The sequence below is a fragment of the Protopterus annectens genome, chromosome 1.part1 (assembly GCF_019279795.1).
Source record: "Protopterus annectens isolate FY-2018-M chromosome 1.part1, PAN1.0, whole genome shotgun sequence".
Lineage (NCBI taxonomy): Eukaryota > Metazoa > Chordata > Ceratodontiformes > Protopteridae > Protopterus > Protopterus annectens.
In genome coordinates, this window is record NC_056726.1 from 483,635,133 (window position 1) to 483,655,574 (window position 20,442).

At 39.0% G+C, this 20,442-nt stretch overlaps 1 protein-coding gene across 1 annotated transcript in view; it reads right to left on the reverse strand.

Moving 5' to 3' along the window:
- The window catches only part of TARBP1 (TAR (HIV-1) RNA binding protein 1), a 2,802,917-nt gene that overhangs the window by 1,385,919 nt on the left and 1,396,556 nt on the right, over nt 1–20,442 (reverse strand). The window lies entirely within an intron of this gene.

Here is a 20,442-nt window from a genome sequence, read left to right on the forward strand (position 1 = left end):
TAGTGCGTTGGTTAAATCTAGCACAAAACTGACAACTAGCAACGTTGTGGTCAGGGCCTAGGCAAGGAATACAGTAAGAATGAAAGTCCTTAAGAGGTATTTACTTCCCACAAGAAATACAATTATTAACTTTTTCTGACATCGGTCTGGAGCAAGAAAAACGTTTCCCCAGTGGGGTACTTAGCTTTTAATGAAGACTTCGGATCTGAAATTCGAACACGAAAATCTCAGGAGTCGGCCGACCGGCACTTGCGAACTGCTTATGCTTAAGGCACCGCACGGCAAGAAAGACTGAAGAAAATGGCATCGGCTGCATCTTTTATACCCCTGGCGCACTGACGTCAGGGAAGAGGCGACAACAACCGACGCCGGACCTAGACTTTGAGGGTAGCCTGGCAGCAGGATAACCCAAGTGTAATGACTGCAACAGTGAAACATGAAGAACATCTGCACAGAATGAAAGGGTTGCAGTTAGATAATGGATATTTTAAAACATATTTAGAGCTAAAGATCATTCCCCAGGGCCTCTGAGTGTACAATTCCCATTTGGGTTGAATTACAATGATCACATGTTCATAGAATTTATGGACATGTCTGACCGGCATGGATTTGAATGAATGGAAAAAAAAAGATTAAATATGATGATAAAAAAATACAGATGCTTATACCTGCGAGCTTTTGGAACTCAATTGTGACATGAGAAATGATTTATTGTTTCCAAAATGGGAAGCTTTTTATGGTAGGAGACTACTGAATGTCAACAAGAAATGTACAAACATTTTTAAATGAATAATGAAGAAAACTGAAAGGGACAGGGAACAATTTGTAAACGGTACAGCGTATTTAACTAAGAAGAGAGGACACAACCACCCTATTGTTAGGCAAGAATAGGGAATGAATTACAGACATACGGGGAACAAACAACAATTAAATTACAATGGTCAGGGATAGAGAGAGAATAGGAAGAATTTGTACCCCCCCCACCCACCCACCCACACACACACACACAAGAAATGGAGAAATTTGGAATTAAGGGAATGGAAGGGAGGGGCACAAGTGCCCCCCAGACATGACAGGATTTAGAAAATGTACAAATTGGAAGACAAAGACTATCAATTAGAGGAAATGGGACTGATGAAGATCAGATAACAACCAGGAAGGTAGTGAATTCCTTTCAGGGATTCCACATTTTTAATTACACAGGGCACAGTATTACTCGAGAACACATTTTTCTTTTTCAAAAAGGATTAAAATATGTCCTCACAAAGAGATTTGATTTGGTAGACTCTTTACTGAAATTAAATGTTTTATTAGAAAATGTAATTTAGCAGTTCACTTTAAAGAAAACGAAAGAAAGAAACCGGACTCAACATTACTAAGGTTAAAAAGAAAAGTTGCTTCAATCCCCCGATACTTAACATACTGGAAAAGGTTACAACTGATGACTTGTATAAACTGCACACCCAGCATCAGAAAGGAAAATACAGTAGTGACAACTTAACAGAAAAAGAGGAGGAGCTTATAGACCAATTGTGAGAAGATGATAGAATTAGAATAATGAAACCAGATAAAGATGGGGGGATTGTGCTTTTTGACACGTGAGATTATTCTAGAGAAATATTTAATGCATTGAACGATGGTGAAATATACATCCCAGTATCAATGAATGAAGTTAATATAGGATATTAAAGGATAGAATCATTTCTGGAAGAATATATTTTAGATCAGAGAATCTCCCTTGAAACCTATAAAGCTTTAAAAGTACATAATCCATATATTCCCACCATTTTTGGTATTCCCAAAGCCCACAAAGATTTGGTCAACCTTCCATTTAGACTAATAGTGGCAGCAAGAGCTTCTAAAACTTATCCAGTTGGACTGGCTATAGATCATTTGTTGAAACACGCAATTAACTCAGTGACACACCCACTTAAAGACTCACTGGACTTTTTGGGAATGTTAAAAGACGAAATTAAGACTTGATATTTTTGACTACTGATGTAGTCAACCTTTTTCAACAATACCTAAACAAGAAGGGTTAGAATAATTCTACAATGCTATTAGAAGGATTACCAACTTCTCCAATGACAAAACTAGTTTGATAGTAGAGGTGATGTCCTTATTCTTGGATTATAACTATATTTTTTGAGGGTGAAATATACAAGCAAGAAAAAGGAGGTGCTATGGTGGACTCTTGTACCCCCATGTATGCTAACATGGTTATTTTAGTGTGGAAGAACAAACATATCTTTACGCCTAGATTTCAGGCATCTTTGAAATTATTGCTGTTATAGTTAGCTTAAACACTATGTACCCACTGTTCTTTTGTTTTTTTATTTGCATATTCATGTATCATGTATAAAACATTTTTTGATACAAATAAGGCATGTTGGGTAATTCACTTTAATTTGTTTTCATGTCATTATTGATTGGTTTTAGCTAAAAATGTTTTGATACATTGAGACGTGTTATTTTCATTCTTTGATGTCATTTTGACATCTTTATTTTAGTCTTAATGTAAAGTAATGAAAAGATTGTATATATGTTTGTATATTTATTGTTATAATAAGGGGCCTTACTCATGCATTGTCGATTGCCCTTGAGTATTGGATGCCAAACGACAAGCATACGTTGGCATTATAGAGTCTATACAGCTAACATATTTACCTAGTAAGCTATATACAGAGTCTATATTCACATATACATACGCATCTATAAAGTAGGCTCGATAGTTTGTCCATGTGTTTGTCATTTATTCTGTATAAGTGGTTTGTACCACATTATTATGAGAGGTATAATTAGATCACTGCCTTATATGTAAAGCTGCACTTTTTAGCTAATTGAGCTCATTTTGCCAACATACTTTGTAATTGCTAATGCTTTCATGAATAGTTAATGTTTTTAACAGCTTTATATAATTTACGTCTTTTTTTTATAGCTGTTATATACAGTAAAAAATCAGTTTATTAATTAGATAAATATTTTAATGTTGTTAATAAATGAGTAAATAGAACCTCTTAAATTCTTTAAATATGTGTCTATGGAGACAGAATGTCGTCTTATAGAGTTCTGAGATGTCATTCTTTTTTTGTTATAAATGTTTCTGCTAGGGGTGTTTAGATACTTAGTAGCGCTTTTCAGGATCTGATGTAATTTTTTGATCTCCTTTGCTTGTTTTAAATTTTTTAAATGCGGGTTTTACACCATTACGTTTGGTCTGATGAAGCTATTTAGTGAAAGCGCTTACCGTTCACAATAAATTAGTTTTTATTCATACGTTCCAGTTCGTGATTTTTTCAGTTTGCCGTATACAGTGACTGCTGCTGTTGGTTGGCACATTTGGATATATTTATTTTATTACTCCAGTGGTCACAAGTTGCTCTTCGGTATGGGATTTCTAGCATTTTTCGTATATATCTTTGAAATTATATCTCAGATTCCTGGACGATGTTTTTATACTATGGAAAGGAACAGAAAGTGAGATTGTAAATTTTGTAGATTTGAATGGTTCCAGTAATTTTTTTGAGTTTTACTTACAACTTTAGCCATGACAGAATTAATTATTTGGACACACTTATTACAAAAACTAGGACAGGGTTTACATTTATGATTTTTAGGAAACCCACCACAAATAACTCATATTTAGAGTCTGGAAGTTGTCACCCCTTGCCCCAAAAAAGAAACCTTGTGAAAGGACAATGTGCGACAGTTGAGAGAATGACCTCATACCTAGTAGAGCTATCAAAAGAACTAGATAATGTAGAGTATATGTCTGTGGCAAGAGGGTATCCCCGAAATCTGGTAAAAGAAACCAGAAACTAAGTACAATCTCAATGGGGAATCAAATACAAACCTTTATTGGGGAAAGGGTTACTACCAACCACAGGACAAATTTAGAAGAACCTTGGTATTGGAATTATGCCCACAATCTGATGACGTAAAGAAAACTGTTAGGTTGGGATGGAATATTTTCAGACTGTACCCCAAAATACACCAATTACTAGGTAACAGCCCTACTTTTAGTTATAAAACAGGACAAAATTTAAAAACATGGTTTGAACAGGGTTTTGAAAAACAGACTACATGTGATAAAAGGAAGAATGGAACCAAGAAATGTGGCAGGTGTGACAAGTGTCCCTACATACTGGAAGCAGGTAACCTAAAGTCAGACAACAGTTTAGGTTCAAAAGTATACTTTTTTAAAAGGAAACTGTCAGTCTAAACCAATACTGCATTTAGCTAAACATATGGCGTGTTCAAGTTGCTATGTGGGGAAAACTGACAGGTGTCTTCGCAGAAGAATTTAAGAACACCAGTATGACATTACAAAAGGAAATTAGTTGAATGCCCTGTACACACACACAGGAAATTGTGCCAACCCTCTATGTTTAAATTCGGTATATTGGACAGTGTGATAGAGTAAACTCCAGGGGGAAGACTTAATGATGCTTTTAGAAGTAAAGGAAATTAAATGGCAGTTGAGATTACAAGCCTCTCATTTCCCAGGGTTAAATGAGTACATTAGTATTCAGTCTTGGTTAAACCTTATGGATTTGGAAATAACTTGACATCCCAAACAATTTAAGTTTATTATTAAAATTGGACAAAGGAAAGCCCAACAGTGTTTTTCAGGAAGGTTGATTTTACACTGTGCTGTATTAAATTGTTGTTTTTATGGACAGGAAGAAAATGTTTTTTTTCTTTTTAAAAAAGTTCAAAATATTATTTAGCCTTATTACAAGCTTTGTTGTGACTGGATGGGAGTACATATACAACAAAGGAGCAGACAACGCGAATTTTATATTCTGAAGTCCTATATATCTGGACGAAAGTGCTTAATATTTTTTATTTTATTTTATTTTATTTTAATAAAGTTGAAGCGAGTTGGATCAGTCTGGAGTTCCTTGCGTGTGAAGCCTTTGGACTGTGTTTTAGTTGACTTTTATTTTTATTCTGTTTTTTGGTACTGGAAGTCTCCCACATATAACCAAAGCTGCTATGAATAATTTCAATAGGCAACATGCACAGCCATAGTTAGAACATATGCAGGTAGAATCAAGACAGGTAGCAAAGTCTGTGGGCCATACATCATGACCATTTTTCTTACTTAGTTGGTATTCTAAAATTTGATCAACTCTGTAATGTATTAATTATATGGGCCTCTGCTGATATTTCTTCTTTGGTACACAAAAGAATCTTAAATAGAACCATTTTCTTTGCTGCCGCTTAGGTGCTGACTGAACAGCATACCTGTCCAGTAATTAAAGATAAAGCTATGTCCTGTTGGTTACACCAGTTGGCTCCCATGGAGAAAGGAGCTATGACATTAACAGGAGAATCAAAAGTCAGCAGTAGTTCACCCCAGTAAATATCCACCTGCTAAGGAAGACTTTGTTTAAAACACTGTAAAACCAAGTTATCTGATCATGAGCAGTGGGAGGTGCAACAGGAAATGAAAGTGGTGCTGCACAAAATTCTGTTTTATGGCCTGAAGACATTACCTCTCTGACCCACATGTTTGTTGTTACTAATAACTGGTGTATTGAAGAATGGGTAAAAAAAAAAAAAGTTATGTCTTACCATAATGTTGTAGCTTCATTTGTCTTCAACCTGCGGGTTTCAGATCTGTCCTCGGATCTGACTCTGCCGAATACTCCAGCCTTTGAGTCGAAAGCTGAGCTCCTCGTCTCCTACCCATAATGCCCCACTCTCCCTCCATCGCTCAGATCTCGTTTGACACTCACTTGAACAGCTGTGGGGTCTGTCGCTGAGCTCCCTCCAGGTTACCCAAGTGTTTTTTGGGTACTGCAAGTTTCTTCGCTTTTAATATTTTCTCACTTTTTTCCCTATTCCTTACTTTTCCAACCCTTAGTAATAAGAAATATACAAATATAAAAAGTATTTTTTTAGTTAGCTGGTAGTTTAGAGGGGCTGATAGCTTAGGTCTTCCTCTGTTTCTTTTTTTTCCCTGCTATGGCTGATTCTAAGCCAGCAGGCTTTAGAAAATGCACAGTGTGGCGATAAGCTCCTTCCCACTGATGGCCATACTCTGTGTGTAATCTGCTTAGGGGCAGCCCATCTAGATACCTCTTGTTCTATATGCATGGGCTTTAACCAGCGCACACTGATAGACAGGAGGAATAAATTAATCCTCAGGGGTCTTATCCCTTCTTTTGCCCCCCCAATATGGAATCCACTTCAGGGGCTCAAACCCCCAACAAGAAAGTGGTCAAAAATGGTAAGGATTGGGACAAGAGGAAACGGTCTACCGACAAAATCTCTGTCCCCATGGGAGAACCTCCAGCGAAAGCCCATCTGGATACCAGGAAACAAGAAATACAAAGGACCTGGAAAAAAATCAGCTACAAAAAGTGAGAAAGAAAGACTGACTGGGGAAAGTTATGCAGCTTTTCAGCAAAAAGCAATGCAACCTCCAGAAATGAATTCCAGTAAACTACAGGAAGATATAAAACAACTACACGCAGTCCTGGTTAAAAATAAATTAAATACTGAAAAAGTATATCAACACAAGCAACAAATGGCTGGAAAAACTGGAAGAAGCTTTACCCCCTCTGACTTACTATTAAAAACTCAATTAGCCTTTGCAAAACTGAAACTTGGATGCAGAACAAAGTACAGTTGTGTACACTTACCATAAATGTAGATGTCCGAGTGTATTCACTGTTGCAGTCAGTACATTAGGGTAATCTGCTGGCAGGTTGCCCACAGTTGGCCTGATTAACAAAGTCTTGGTTCCTGCGTCGGTTGCTGTCCCTTCTTCCATGACGTCAGGGGCATAAAACATGCAGCCGACGTTATTACCTCAGTTTTTCTTGCCCCAGATGTCAGGTGCCCCTCGAATGGGGAGCAAAATAAAATTTAAAACACAGAAATATATACCTCCAACCAAAAGCAAATACAACAAAAAGGCTTTTAAGCATAGTAACAGAAAGTAGAGATATAGGGCTGGAGGGAGGGTAACCAGGACTGCAACAGTGAATACACTCGAACATCTACATTTATGGTAAGTGTACACAACTGTATTATGTTCTTAGTGTTTCACTGTTGCAGTCATTACATTTGGGTAGATTCCTAAAGCTATGGTTGAGAGGATGGATTTATACAGCATTAGGACCAGCTACAAGCCCCTGCAAGACAGCAGTGGCAAAGCCAGCTCTGGATTTAGAAAAAAATTGGTAAATGATAATGCATGGTGAAAGTATGAACTGAACTCCAGGTAGCAACTTCTAGAATATCCCTGGTAGGAACACCTCTGAGAAAGGCTGCAGAAGGAGATGCAGCCCTGGTGGAATGAGATCTGATTCCCTGGGGGATAGGTTTTCCATGGTGCTTATAGCAGAAATGAATGCAATGGCTTATCCATTTAGAAATGGTTTGTTTTGAAATAGCCTTTCCCTCTGCCCCCTGCAGCAAATGCTACCAGCAGTTGTTCAGATTTTCTTCGAGTTTTAGTCCTGTCCAAGTAGAATCTAAGTTGTCTGTGCATATCCAATGAATGCAGAATCTGTTCCCCTTTGTTCTGTGGTTTGGGAAAGAAAGTTGGCAAATGAATGGACTGATTAAGAGCCACACTGGATACCGCCTTGGGCATAAAGGATGGACTGGTCCTGAGTGACATGCTGTCTGCATGAAAAATTATAAAAGTCTCCACTGCCATAAGGGCCTGTAACTCGGATATCCTTCTAGCTGAAGTGATTGCTAGAAGGAAGGCTGTTTTCCAATAAAGAAATTTTAAGTCTGCAGTGGCAGCTGGCTCAAAAGGAGGTAGAGTGAGTTTCTCCAATACAAAGTTAAGGTCCCAGGCAGGGGTTGGAGCTCTCCTGGGTGGTTTCAAGTTTTTGGCCCCTCTGAGGAACTGCTTGAGCAGAGAATGAGAGAAGAGAGATGGTTCTGTGTTATAATGAGCTGAAATGGCTGAGGTATGGATTTTAATGGAGGAAAAATACAGGCCCTTGTAAAGCATCTTAGTTAAGTATTGTAAAATCTGAGGTAAATTGGGCGCTGCTGTACTCATTCCTTGAGATAGATTCCAGCACAGAATCTTTTCCATTTGTAAGCATAAGATTTTTTAGTACTAGGTTTTCTCGCCTCCAAGATGAGATCCATCACAGATTTGCTAAGGGTGAATTTAAGTGAATAGCCAAGCTGCAAGGTTCAATGTTGGTAGCTGAGGATGCAGAATTTGGTTCTCCTGCTGAGACAGTAAGGAAGGTGTCTGAGGCAGGTGCCATGGAGCTATTTGTGACACACTGTGCAGGAGTGGGTACTAGTGTTGGTGTGGCCATTCTGGAGCAATCAAAATCATTTTTGGTTTGTCCTGTTTGACTTTTAGCAGAACTTTGGAGAGCAGAGGCGGAGGGGGAAAGGCGTAGACTGACAGGTTTTTCCAGCTGAAAGACAGAGTATCCACTTTCCAGGCTTTTTTGTGAGGAGTCCTTGTGCAAAATTTGTCCAACTGGTAGTTCTGGGGGCGGCAAATAGATCTATGTCTGGACTCCCCCCCCCCATTTGCTTGTCAACATGTTGAAAATCCGTGGTTCCAGTTTCCACTCGTATGGATCCATGAGATTTCTGCTTAGTCCGTATGCCAGTGTATTCAGTTTTCCTGGCAGGAATTGAGCTTATAGGTGCACTTGGTAGCTCAAGGCCGTGTTCCACAATGCCATGGCTAGTCTGCAGAGGGGGTAGGAATGTGTACCCCTCTGCTTGTTTATGTACCACATAACCGTGGTGTTGTCCGTCTTTACCATAAGTTTTCCTGGATTAATGTAGTCCTTGAAGGCTGTCAGAGCATTCTGTACAGCTAACATTTCTTTTTGACTGATATGTAGGTCCATTTGATTTGGGTTCCATTTGTCCTGAATGCACTTCCATGCCAGATGAGCCCCCCCCATGTATAGTCTGATGTGTCTGTAGTTAGGGTTTGGGTGGCAAGGGGTAGTGTGAATGGTAACCCCTTGTTTTGGTGGCAGGCCTCTGCCCACCATAGGAACTCCAGGTGTAGGCAAGGTTTGATAGGAATCATTATTCCAGGCTGTGACAATGTTGACTCCATAGACTTTTTAAGTACCACTGTAGTTTCCTCAAATGCAGTCTTGCTTATGGAATTAGAAGAATGCAGGAGGCCATGAACCCCAAGGCTTGCAGTATTTGTCTTGCAGATATAGCAGGGCTTTTGTGGCCACTGGTTTGAAGTAAGTAACCAAATGAATTTGCTTTTCTGGCATGAGGAAAGCCATCTGGGCAGTTGTATTCAAGCTTGCACCCAGGGATGTAATTTGTTGAGAGGGTAAAAGTTGTGATTTCTTTTCATTTATGGTGTACCCTAGACAAGTTATAATCATTTTTACAAACGCCAGATGATTTAGAAGTATGGCCTGGTTTTCTGCCTGAATTAGAAAATCGTCCAGGTATGGGTATATTTGAATATTTCTTTGCCTGTAAAATGCAATTACTGGAGTCAGCCACTTTGTGAATACCCTGGGCGCAGTAGACAAGCCAAAGGGCAGTGCAGAGAACTGATAATGCAAGTAGCCTGCTTTGAAGCGTATGTATCCTCTGCAAGATTCACTGATTGGGATATGCAGATAAGCTTCTTTTAAATCTAGAGTTGCCAACCAGGCATCTTTGCCTAGCATAGGAAGTAATAGGTGAAGAGTCAGCATCTTGAATTCTAGAATGTCCAGAAAGGTGTTTAGAGTAGACAGGTCCAGAATTGGATGCCATGTTTGTCTTTTCTGGGTACCAGGAAGAGCCTGGAGTAGAATCCTTGCCCCTTTTCCTCTTCTGGTACCAGTTGAATAGCCCCCATGTTTAATAGGGAAAGTACTTGTTTTTGAGCCTCTGCCCACTGATTTGGGGGCAGGTCAGGCCACCAGTTTGGTGATGACAATGTGTGGGAGTGAAATCTGTATCCCTGGGACACTATATTTAAAACCCATTTGTCCTGGGTTATGAGTTCCCAGTTTTCTGCATGAAGAGCAATCTTTCCCTCCAAAGGGGCGGCTAAAATGTAAGTGCTTGGTAATTTTAAACGAAAGTCATTGAGACTGTTTACCATGGGGGGGGGGGGGTCTTGTTATTTCCAGATTTGTAAGTGGAGGCCCCCCATTGCTTAGGTCTGAGAATCCCTTGGGACTGAAACCTGGTGCTTTTGGTGTGTCTGGATTTGGCTTGAGAGGATCTGGAAGAAGCTGGAAAGGACCAATTCTTAGTAGGCCAGTGCCTATTAAATCTAGGAGGTTGCACTTGTAAGAAATCTTTTACAGTTTGCATAGCTTTAGCTTTATCTTCCATTTTTTTAAAACTTCTTCACCCTTATTGCCAAACAGGCGGTCCTGATTTAATTAAAGGAGCATCCAACAATTTTGCTTTAATATGGTCAGGCAGAGATTGCTCCTTAAGCCAAGCATGCCTTCTAAGCACAGACCCAGTAACAGCAGCCCTGCAAGAGGCCTCTAAAGAATCAAAACCACATTGCAAAGTATGTTTTCCAACTTGTTCAGCAGAATGCAATAAATCCTGTAAATCTTTATTTTCCACACAGTCAGAAATCAACATCATTTTCTGTTTAAGCAGTCCAATAATATGCTGTTGATGTTTTAACATATGAAATTGGCAGTTTAAAGCCCTGATAGCCAAGGTTGCAGAAGTATAAAAGCCAAGGTTGCAGAAGTATAAACCTTTTTACCCCATCTAGCGCCCTGGAGTCTCTATCAGAAGGGCTAGGATTTTTAGCAGTAGAAGCCTTAATGCCCTTAGGCCCTTGAAAAATGGTTTCAGGATCTGCAACAGGATTTTTGAAAAGGAACTTGTGGGACTCAGGAAGCCTGTAGTATCTGTCAGGTTTACAAGGTGCTGGAGGCAGGGAATCAGGGGCCATAATGGATTCCGAAAACACATCAACAATGTCTAGTACAGGAGGTATAGCCAAAGGTCTATGCTGAGGTAAAAGAAGAAAATCCCTAAGCCTCTTTTTGAATCAGAGAATTCCTTATTTTCCCAGTGGAAATGCTCCCTTAAGGTATGTAAAGTTTCACCAAAAGAGAAATCCTCGGGGGGAAGCAGATAGAATGGAGTCCTCTGCATCAGAATCCTCATAAGTAGGTATAGACAAATCCAATCATTAGAAGAGTCAGAAGAACCAGAGTCCTGATCAGAAGAGTCATAGTATTTGACTACCCCTGATTAGAGTAATTAGGTCTTCATCATTTTGATAATTTGTTTTTTAGGCATAGGGGTCTGAACATGTAGCCTGGGCATCGTTTTTTTCGACATAGATCGAGATTTAGGCCTTAGTATTGAAGGTGGAGTTGGTTTGATATGCAAGTCTGTAGGCCTGAATACACCCTCAGAAGCCAGTGCCTGCACAGTGGCTCCGGACCCATCCAAGGGTTTCATAGTTGATGCATCTCGCAGCATACCGGACTTCGAATGGGTCTCAGTAGAGGCCTGCTGCGAAAGCGCCTCACTAAGTACCAGCGAACTGGCGACTGGCTTAGGAGAAGCGTCGTCGGCAGTTTTGGACCTCAATGGCCTGTCTTGGTCTTTATATTTGTGTTTTTCAAAATTCAGGTAGTCGGTTGGCTAACCGACATCATTTCTGGATAATTAAAACTAGAACCGAAATATTTAGAGGCAAAAATGTATCGACGACAGATAGTGCGCTGGTTAAATAAAGCACAAAACCGACAGCAAGGTTCGTCGTGGTCAGGGCCTACGCAAGGAATACAGTACAGATGAAAATCTCTATGAGGTATTTGCTTTCCACAAGTAATGCAATTATAAACGTTTACTGACATCGGTAAGGAGCAAGAAAAAGTTTCCCCAACGGGGTACTTAGCTTTAAGTTGAAGACTTCGGTTCTGAAACTCGAAAACGAAAATTTCAGGAGTCGGCTGACCGGCACTTGTGAACTGCTTCTGCTTCGGGCACCGCACGGCAAGAAAGACAGCGGTAATGACATCAGCTGCATGTTTTATACCCCTGACGACCTGACGTCATGGAAGAAGGGACAGCAACCGACACAGAACCCAAGACTTTGTTAATCAGGCCGACTGAGGACAACCTGCCAGCAGATTATCCTAATGTAATGACTGCAACAGTGAAACACGAAGAACATCCACCTTGCCCTAAACGTGACCAAAACCAAACTAGTGATATTTACTCCTTCCAGAACTTCCACTATTGATAATCCCTCCTTCACTATGTTAACCCGAAAAAACACCCCCATTGAAATCATATCTCACACAAAGCTCCTCGGTGTCATCATCAACAATCATCTAAAATTCGACATCCATATAAATACCACTATTAAAAAAACTCACAAGAAATTAGGTCTCTTGTATCGACATAATCACTTCCTTACTCCAGCTACCAGAAAGACATTAGCCTTCACCTACCTTCTCTCCTCTCTCACATATGGTGGCCCCTGCTCACCAATCTCCAACTCGGTTTACAATCCAAGTTAGACTCCTGCTACAATAAAATCAGCAAATTTGCCACCAACTCCAAATATTCATCCCATCACTACCTCTCTCTTCAATGGCTTGAGTTACCACACTACCTAAACCTGCTAAAACTCTCCACAGCTCATAAACTCATCTTCAAACCTTCTAGCTGTCCAGCTCTCTCCTCCACCTTATCCCCCTATATTCCAAATCACCCACTCTGGTCAGAAAACCAAAACCTATTACAAATTCATAAACCGTCTAGGCCTTCTGGCCACCTCCTGTTATCTTACTCCATAGCCAGACTTTGGAACTCTCTACCACCCTCCCTTCGAAGCACTGCAAATCCCACCAACTTCAAATCCCTCCTTCATATACATCTATCCTTGCAAGTGGATTTGTCCCTGCTTTTCACCGAGTTCCAACTTTTTAATTTATCTTTCACACAACACACCACTCTTCTCTTGCATCCTCTATTCTACTAACATACTCTCTGTATATACTATACTATGTTCACTCTGTCTATAAGCCAAATTTTCACTACCACTAGACCTATACTACCGCTGACTTATGCTAAATTCATTACGTTGTAATGGAATATATACTGTATGTCTGTTGTTTTTGAACAGCTAATTTCACTAAGTTGCACTGTAACATGTACTATATGTCTGTTTTGAACAAACTGTCCTCAATGATGGATCTAACTTGCTATTGATAATATTCTGACATTTTGAATTGTAATTTGTCTTGTTACTGTAACTGTGTTATGGAGCTTATCTCCCCAGGCCTCCAGTGAAAATGGGCCTTTCAAAGCCCAGTGGACTTCCCTGGTCATCAAACTGTAAAAAAAAAAAAAATAAAAATAGATATAACAAATATTCAGATGAGATGATAAAGTTGATAAAGGTGCAAAAATGAAAGGTCGAAATGAAAACACTGGCTGAACATGAGACTGCTCAGGAAGAGATGTTTAAAAAAATAATAGAGTTAGAGGACAGAGCACGTGGGTTGGCGGACTTTAAGGATTCCCTGCAGGATGCACTGTCGGAGATGCAGGGTGGGCGGATTGGTGCAAAGAGTGGATGATTTTTCTGAGCTTTGCTACAGAATTGGAATTGCCTAGACATGGTAAACCAACTACATTAGAAGTACTGAATATAGTAAAGAGATAAAACAACTGGAATTGAGATCTTTAGAAAAGGGTAGGAGCAAACTACATAAGAAAAAATGGGAATTGTGGGAACAACACATACAGGGAAGGAATGAGGTTTAAAAGAAGGCAGGACTTAAATGATCTATAACGTTTTGACTGAAAATGACTGGGTAGATAATAAGTGATGTATGATGATTGCAGGCCTTTAAGAAAGACAACAATAGTCATGCAGAAATAGTCTAAGAAACTAGAACAGAAGTTGTCATTACAAAAGGAATAATTAGTAGAGCATGTGATGGTTTGTGATGTAAAATACTTGCAACTAGGATTGTGTCGCTGTGGTTCGTTTTCATTTATATATATGTATGACATAAGTGATGGTTTAATAAAGATGTTTCTTGTTTAAAAAAAGGAGCAGGAATTGAATAATTTATGTAATGTTACTTAGGTTATATGATATATAGCAATATATGTTAAGTATAATATGTTTGTTAATGTTAATTTAATACAGTTTTGATTACTTTTGCATAAATGTAAATTTGCCTATGTCACAAGTGATAATTCAATAAAGGTATTAAAAAATGGCTTGTTGCTTTTTCTCATATTGCATTTCTGCTCATACTGGTCCTGCCTAGCATGACTGTGGTAAAATTACTTTAGCAAAGGTGGCTAGAACATTTGCCTTACTTTGTATATGACATTGCCTTCCTCTTTTTATTGCTTTATGGAAGGGAAACAAAGCAAAATCTCCTTTTCCATGTGATGAACAAGTATACTACTCCCACTTGCTGACACCAAGTAATATATGAACACTGCATAGACTCTCATTCCACAGCACTGCAACTGAATTAATATGGGTCTATATCAGTTTGTTGCAATGCAATTGCAGCGAACACCATGTCATCAACTCTCATTCAGCGAAAATCGTTTCAGTGATTTGCTGAATTTACAGCGGACAAGTAAATACTTGCCGTACAGCACAACTTTGTCCTTTTCTCCAGTTGTGTGATCTCAGAGTTGGTATATATAGTTGGGGGTATGGGGGTGCAGCACCCCACATCAGGGGGTATTGGGGTGAAGTCCCCACTTGGGTGGGTTCAATTTGCATAGCTGTCGGTCCGTTGTGATGTAAGGCAAGTATTTTCTTGCCATCAGTAAATTCAGCAAATCCCTGAAACGATTTTCACTGAATGAGGGTCGACGATCCGTTGTTTGCTGCAACTGCATTGCGACAAACTAATTTAGACCCAATATGGAAGGCATTATGGTAAATGCATGCTGCTGCTGCCTTGGGTAATCAACAACACTTGTCACACTCAAATAATGCTTAAATTGTTCAACTTCAGATCAGGGTTATAATCCCAGTCTCTCCAGGATTTCACCTATCACAGACCAAGCCGAATACCTTTAGAGAAATCTTAAAAACCTTAATTGAAATTCTACCAAAATTAACACACACACTTTTGAGATGGGGAGATGCAAGATAACTCTCCAGTACCAGCTCTCTCTCTCCCCCAATACACACAAATACTGCTACAAGCCAGACCACTCTGAAACAGCCAGGAACAATTATTGATGTTTACCATTAAGTATTATTAAATATAAGCCAACTTTTAGATATCTGAATGATAGCACTTAGATCTGAGCAGTCATGTTTTGATAGACTGGTATCAAAACAGTGGTCAGTACACCATATTCAATACACATACCATTAAACTCATAAATTAAAAAAAAATCATCAGCCAAAAGCATTTCAAATAGAATGACACAGTTCTTTAATTGAAATAAATTTAAGCACTTTACTTAAAAAAATTAATATGAAACAACAATCCAAAAAATCTTGCCCAAGATATTTAAAATAAAAGTTCTGAACAGACTGAAGTCTAGTTTCTTCTGACATAGAGCTAAAGTAGAATAGTCAATGAGATTTAGGATTCAGGTACTGCAGATGCAAGCACACCAGTGTTAATTTCATCTTCAGTCTGCAGTATATATACACAGTAACATATGTGCACCTTTTTATATGCAATTTCACAAATATCTTTTACAAACTGCACATTTACTGAAAAATGAAGTATAATGCAACTTGTATGATTTTTTTAAAGAACTGCATAATTTTTTTCTTAATCCAATGTCTTTAATCTAATTTGGTTTGCTATTTCAGCATTTTCATTTCTTCCTCCTTCATAGACTCAAGTAAGTTTTGTCAAGAAACCCTCAAGAAACAAAGTTTGGATGTAAGAAAATGTATACCTGAAGTCAGTCATATTGCGCACTTTCTTGCACAGAAAGGCTATCTGCATTTGTGTTTATATCACCATTCCATTGCTAGAAGGCCATGCTACAGTACTACAATCTCAAATACTAAGAACCTTGCTTATTCCAGTTCAGTGGTTCTGTGTAACAACTTTACGGGATTATGACCTGTCATTACCTCAAATCTACAGAAAGCGATGGACATTTTACCTGGCCTGTTTTTATGGGTAAGGACAGTAACAGAAGTGGCTATATTACTGAAGTATGACAAACTTTTTTTTTAATAACCAGCTATACCTAGTCACTTTTATTTCTAAGATCCAACAATGCACAAAGATGCTCCTAACTTTCTGGTAGAAAGCAGTAAATGCATATATGTATTTTCTTCTAGAATGCATATATTAACCTTATTTTGCCAGCTGGATCTCAGTTATACACATATCTCCATTACTGTATAAGCCACATTAATGTGTAGCATGGATACTAACATGTAGAAAGACAGAGATTATATTTTTGCACATGCTCTTCTGTTTGAAATTGCACAACTCAGATAGCTACAGTGTATCAACTCTGCAAAACCTCTAGGTGAAGGAGAGTAAACAAGTTTTTCCTTATTAGAAAGGAATGGCACACCTTGGTTGTGCAGAGGATTTGTCCTTGATGATAAAATAAATTTGTGTGCGTGTGCTTCAGCATTTCACTGAGATGGAAACTGCACCCAGTTTGGATCTGTTTATTCCTGTAATGGCAGGGGTTTATGCTGTGGATCATTGTTTTGTGAGTACTGAATGAATACATAATTATTTCATGTTTTTTGTTGGCAGCTTTGCAATATCATTATTTAATTTATTGGGCATGCAGGTTATATCTATTATTTATGCTTGACCACACTATGTTACAGTCCAGATATTTCAAATCAACCCATTACAACTGGTACCAATAGTGACCTGGAAGAGTGTGGTAAATGTGCAACAACTCTGAATTTTTACTTTCGGACTTTAAAAGGGGCAGACAGTAATTCCAAGCTAGGCTCACTCGAACAATGCTGCCTACTGGTTATCGGTGGAGAAGCTTAGAGTATTCTGAGCCTTAGCTGAGACTGGATGATCAAAACAAAACAAAAAAAAATAATGCTAAAGACAGTTACAGTCCAACAGGATGGTTATTTTTAATGGCATTACATTTTTAATTCATAAAGTGAATGAACTCAAACAATAATACAACATCTAGAAGACAAATATCTGCATAAATGCACAAATGTCTGCATAATAACACAGAAAGCTACTAGGCAGTAAAGAAAATGTAGTACAAGGTAGAAAAACTTGAAATATGTTAGTTTCTTTGTCTACTACAATGATTCAACGATAGGGACAATGCCTTGTTGTCATCCATGGTTTGACTGTGCACACTGAGATAGTGGCTGTCCAAGATCAGATGAAGATGAAAACCTCTTGGGAAATGAGTCAGATGAACCAACTGAAAAAGTGTGCCCTGCAGTGGAACGGAAATGGGTAGATGATGGAAATTTACAACAAATGTTGGCAATGATGTGCATGTTCTCCCAAGCAGAAATGATAAACATTGGATCATAGGAGATTACTAGGCCATCGATCGATCCGAAGGTCATTTCAAGCCTAGCCATTTCATCCCAATGTAATGCTGTAGAAATGTTAGTTAATACCAAAGACTGCATGTATTAATAACTACCCATGTCCAGGTAGGTTGTGGGCACTATTCCTGGTAAGAATTTACAGATTTATGCTGCCCCATCCACTCGTCCAGGTTCCTTTTGAACAGTGTCATAGAGGTGCTCTGTTTCACAGGAATAGGTAGCTTATTCCAAAGACACGATAGTAAGTGGGAGATAAATCTGTCCCTCCAGCATGCCCTATTTAGGTTGCAAGCCATATTTAGGTCCCTGGAATGTGTGGCCTGTTTGATTTACAGACATGCAGCAAATTCATAAGGTTTGAGTATGAGATTGCTCTGAAAGACAGGCATAAATCTCCCTTAAGAAGTCTATATATGATGCAGAGTAAAGTGACAGGGACTTCACTCTGTCTGTGTACGGCACATGCTGCAGTCCCTTGATCTTCTTTGTTAGAAACCTCTGAGGTCTCTCCAATTGCTGCAGGTGCTTTGTACAGTACATGCCTAACGAGGCGTTATACTCAATTATGGGTCAGATTAGTGCTGAGTATAAAGGGGTCATAACCTCTTTTGTTCTCCAGGTGATGCCTTTATTAATTAAGTGTGCTACGTAGAAAGCCTTACTTACTACAGTAGACACATGGTGGTCGAAGTTAAGGTTGTGGTCAACTTGTGAACCCAAGTCCCTTACCACTTTGTGGGTACTTAGGGTAGTGTTGTCGATTTGATAATGTGAAGGGACATTATTTGTGCCAAAGGGAATGATACTGCATTTCTTTGCATTCAGTTTGAGACTGTGACTACGATACCAGTCTTCGATCTGCGTAAGACCCTCCTGAAGTACACTGACATCAGAATCAAATCAAATCAGAAAAACCGCATACAAGGAATTTAACTCCGGTTTCAGTGACTCTCCAAGTATGAATTACATAAACGACATACATATAACTATTAAGAACAAGACAAATTACATACATGCAACTATTAAGAACAAGACAAAAAATTAAATATACATATACATACAAGGTGCAAAGTGCAACTCAGTGCAAGAAATACTGAAATAAACTGAAAGAAACAAGTATTAACAATATGTAAACAATACTGCAGAATCCTTGTAGGCTTGGGAAAAAGAATATCCCAACCTAATAAGCTGAGTTAACCGTTTATGAACTTGATGGCCTGTGGAAAAAAAACTGTTCTTATATCTGGTTGTTTTGGTGCGTATTAATCTATAATGCCTGGCTGATGGTAATAGTTCAAAAAGATGTTGACCTGGATGTGAAGGGTCAGTAATCATCTTCCCTGCCCTTTTCATGATTCTGGAATAGTACACGTTCTGTAAGGAAGGCAAACTAGCACCAATGATATTTTTGGCAGACTTGACTATTCGATGTAACCTATTTTTGTCATGATTAGACTGTTATGGATGAACTGAGAATAGACTCAGTGACTGCTGTACAGAACTGAATCAACAGTTCCTGTGGGAGGTTGAATTTCCTCAGCTGTCGCAGAAAGTATATTCACTGCTGTGCCTTTTTTTATGATGGACCCTACATTGGTTTCCCACTTCAAGTCCTGGGAGATTACAGATCCCAAAAGCTTTAAGGATTCCACAACTGACACAGCAGCATTAAATATAAAGAGGGGGTATAATATTGTAGTACCACTCATAACATCCACTGTCATCTCCACATCATTTGGGGATTGAATAATTGCACCCAGTTTGCAGTCATCCACAAACTTGGTCAGCCCTGTGAAGACAGGCGAAGGCTGCCAGCCTAGCCAGATATAATTTTAGAGATAATTCTGTCATCTGCAAATATTAATGTAAACTACAGGCCTGTTGTCTTAAATGGTAAAAATAGTGTTACATGTAGAACTGGAAAAAAAATGTAACAACAGTGCACTCTATTGACCAAGTAAAGCATGTTGTGACCCTTTGATGTTAGGACTCAGAGCCAGTGAGTCTAGAGTGGGGCATCCTGTCTATTGTTTTAAGGCCAGAGTTAATGGACAGAATTTGCATGCATAAATGTCCTTTATTGCTCTGGTTTCTGCCCAGAGGTGAAGAATGTAAATGTAGTTTCTGTTACCTTGGGAACCCAGGGGAGTGTGAAGATTGATTTAATATGAACCAGGAATGTGATTTAAAAAAAGAGAGAATCAGAGAGCATTAAGCAATTTTGTCTTGACCATCCAACTCATCAGCACTCTACCCGTGTTCTATATGTAAGTTTATCTTAGACTTGTGTTTTCTCTTAGAAATAGCTAGAAACTAGAAAGATGAGACTAAGTATTTTTCTGTGATGTCAGAACTGCACTACTGAATTATTTTAAGTATTTCTCTGTGATCTATGAATTCTTGACTAGCACTGTGTAATAAAAAGTATTGTCTTGTGTTTTGACTATTTGTTATTAAACATTTTTAAACCCTTTCAACTGTGGCTGTTTTTGTAGAGATAATTTAAGCTCTTTAGAGTACGTGCATGCCTGTGGTAATATTGTACAAAGCCACTTCAATAGCTTTAGCCCTGAGCTATACTACCAATTGTATTATAATATCGCACAGTAATAATTGGATACCCTTTTAAGGGCCTTTGGGTAGCTGATAAATATTAGTGGGTGGTGGCAGCTGTTACTACTGTATAGTCTGGGAAAAAGGGGCACAGCTGGAGAACCTGTGCCAGCCTTCCCCAGGAGTGCCTGTGTGGTTGTATAAACTCTTTTCAAAGTGTGTGTGTGTGTGTGTGTGTGTGTGTGTGTGTGTGTGTGTGTGTGTGTGTGTGTGTGTGTGTGTGTACATGTGTACATGTGTGTGTGTCAGCTACTTGGGCAGGGACACGAAGCACTGGTTGGACAGAGAGGGTGCTGGAGGTTTTAGCTTGCCCACTAGGCTGAGATCTGGACACTATA